The 3020-nt window shown below is 32.5% G+C and overlaps 1 long non-coding RNA gene across 1 annotated transcript; it reads right to left on the bottom strand.

Annotated features, from left to right (window-relative positions):
• Positions 1–234: 234 nt before the first annotated feature.
• LOC139855773 (uncharacterized) lies at positions 235–2596 on the bottom strand. The gene is made up of 6 exons (XR_011761554.1): positions 2368–2596; positions 2177–2245; positions 1632–1802; positions 1499–1551; positions 1313–1399; positions 235–800 (listed from the first exon to the last, which is right to left on the bottom strand). It is a non-coding gene; the product is annotated as an uncharacterized lncRNA (long non-coding RNA).
• Between the last annotated feature and the right edge of the window lie 424 nt (positions 2597–3020).

Genomic DNA, 3020 nt, shown 5'->3' with positions numbered 1-3020 from the left:
TCTCCCTTCATGCCTTTAATATCTTCGATCACAATATATATATATATATATATATATATATATATATATATTATATATATATATATATATATATATATATATATATATATATATATATATATATATATATATATATAAATGAACTACTCAAAATATATACACTAATGTCACTCACACTTATGTATACATAATACATAATATACATTACACATAAGTGTATACCAATAGGTGTGACTAAGGTGGTTCGCTGACCACACGCACTACTGAAAATTCATATTCGATCACTACCCGTTTGCCGCATTAACATTTTTAAGTTATTACCCAACCCATATGCTTTGGCCCCTCTACCGCTGTTAATCACATATTGAAACCCAAATACATTACCTGCCAAACTGCGTGCCATTCTGCGCGCCAAACCATGCATAGCAGAGGCCACGACATATGCATACCTGCCAAAACACTCAAAAACCAAGTCAAAACTAATGATTACGTAGTGCTTTCTTATGTGAAAACATCCTATATTTGTTATTAAAGATTTTACCACTTTAGGGCAAAAAGTGTCTCGAGTCCACGCAACTGGACCCGTAAAAAAAAATACTTGCTTTGACCTGTTACACACCCTTTTTCCCACCTCTACTACTATATAAAGAAGTATTTCAAAAGATTAAGAATATGAAAATACTGTTTAAACTCATTAGTATAATACCTTTCTTGTTGAAACAGGATAAAATAGTGTTACGCACCCTTTTTCCCACCTCTACTGTCCACGCAACCACCGTTTTATATTCCTTTCTTACAATCTGACACATCCATACAAACTTCATAATCTTCAAATTTTTGAGCCTTTCATTAAAATTAATTATGACGATGATGAAAGAAAGCACAACTGGATAGAGTAACCTTACTGCAGTATGGGGTACAGATCAATTTTATTATATACACATTACTTGTCAATAGCATTGTTAGGTCACTAAATTTCATTTATAATAATAATATAATAATAATAAACACTTTATATCAAACAAAAAGCCTGCAAATCAAAATAAAAAACAACACACAATGAACTTAAAAACATTTAAAGTAATCACAACTGTGTACCCTTCTGGCCAGAATAAAGAGATGGAAGATCTCAATAACACAATGATATTATAATTTATAATGAGCATTAATCAAATACCGGCCAACCATTACCTATTGTTCGTCAATATCATGGCTAAACCATTAAGTTTTAGCAATAATAAACACTTAAAATCACAAAGCAAAGCTGCAAACCAACATAAAAACAACACACATAACAACCAATACTACATACCTCTCAGGCCTTCATGAACAAATGTGCAATTCAAAAACAGTTGTTGTTGAGAAACATGCTCAGCCAATGGATGTAGCCCATCACGCACTGGAAAAAATACATTTAAAGAACAATATCAACAATCGATCATTAGTAACCGAGACAACACAATACTCTAAAACAATGGAAACACATAGCACCAATAACCTGGTGAGGCAGCAAATTACGAATAGCATGCTGAAGATCTACAATAGATGAACCTGGTGAGGCAACAAATAACCTGGTGAGATAATTGAAACGCATAGCACAAATAACCTGCTGAGATCTACAATAGACGAACCCGGTTTCTCCCCAAAAGAACTGGATGAAGACGATTCACCCACAACATTGCGAAGCAAATTACGTCAGGCAACATGTTTATGTGTTACACACCCACACACCATACTTCCACAACATGTTTATCAATCTAAGGGATCTTTCATTTCCCCTTGTAGTTTGGATTCTTTATTTTCTGTAACAGAACCAGTATTTTTTCTCAAATTACAATATTGATTATTGATATGATTTTAAATGATGTTTAAAAAGGTAGTAAATTTTGGCGGTAATGCTTATATATAGAAGATACGAAATACGAAGGATATCACAAACCTCATCATCTATGACAATCATTTAAAGGCAAGATACTTTGTAGTGTTGTGACGTAATTTTCTACGGTTGGTGATTTTGAACTAATTGGTTATAAGATGGATTGTTCCATGAGTACTCTCTCTGTTTCTTTCAAAAAACACAAAGGAACATACATCTAATTCCTACCCACCCATCGTGCGACATATATAAACAAAACAGTTTCTTATATCAACAATGATTAGGTTTGAACAGACTAACCCAAGCAGGACATACATATAATTCCACAGTTGCTGCATGGTCACAAGCTCCCACAAGATCAAACCAAAACTGTAAACATCAAAACTCTATACATCAGATTCTTATACAAAGAACAAACTGAATCGAAAATCTACAACGTTGAGCTGGGACGATTATCAAAATCATATCACATCTACAATGTCTATACATACCTAACAGGGAAATATTGTAGGTTAAAAGCTTCTGCATATGTTAGACATGATAAGAGAATCAATGTCAAAATTAAGTTATAATTAGTTCGAATTACATAAAATCTATAAACCCTAATTTCTATAAAAATCAAGATGTATTAGAAACATAAGAAGAATGAGCAGATATGAATCGATTGCAAAATTAGGTATTAGAAACATAAAAAGAGAGAACGAATCTTGAGAACTCAAATCGATTGTACCATAAGAACCCTAATTTGATATTGAAACATAAAGGAGCGTTTTTGATTGACGACACAAAACCTAAACCAGCGTTTTTTATTTTCTGATTCCTAATTGAATAGAAGTTACCCTAATTGCAGCATTGCATCGTTAATTTCTGGTTCGGTATGGATTTTTACAGAGAAGAAGAGAAAGAGAAGTATGTTTTTTTCATAATCGGTTTGTGATAAATGGTAAGATTACCATGGACCCCGTATTTTCATTAAGGACGGGTATTTTGAGGGTAGTGTGGTCACTCAACAATTAAATACGAGGATAGAGACAAATGTTGAGTGATTACTTGATTCAAAAGGTAATATTGAAAGTTAATTTTTGATCTAATGGTCATTTCTTCTCAATTTTAAATTTTTTGAAAATGAATAGGAAAAAAGTGC

This window comes from Rutidosis leptorrhynchoides, chromosome 6, assembly GCF_046630445.1.
Source record: "Rutidosis leptorrhynchoides isolate AG116_Rl617_1_P2 chromosome 6, CSIRO_AGI_Rlap_v1, whole genome shotgun sequence".
In the NCBI taxonomy this organism is placed as follows: Eukaryota; Viridiplantae; Streptophyta; class Magnoliopsida; order Asterales; family Asteraceae; genus Rutidosis; species Rutidosis leptorrhynchoides.
This window is presented reverse-complemented; position numbering and strand designations above follow the sequence as displayed.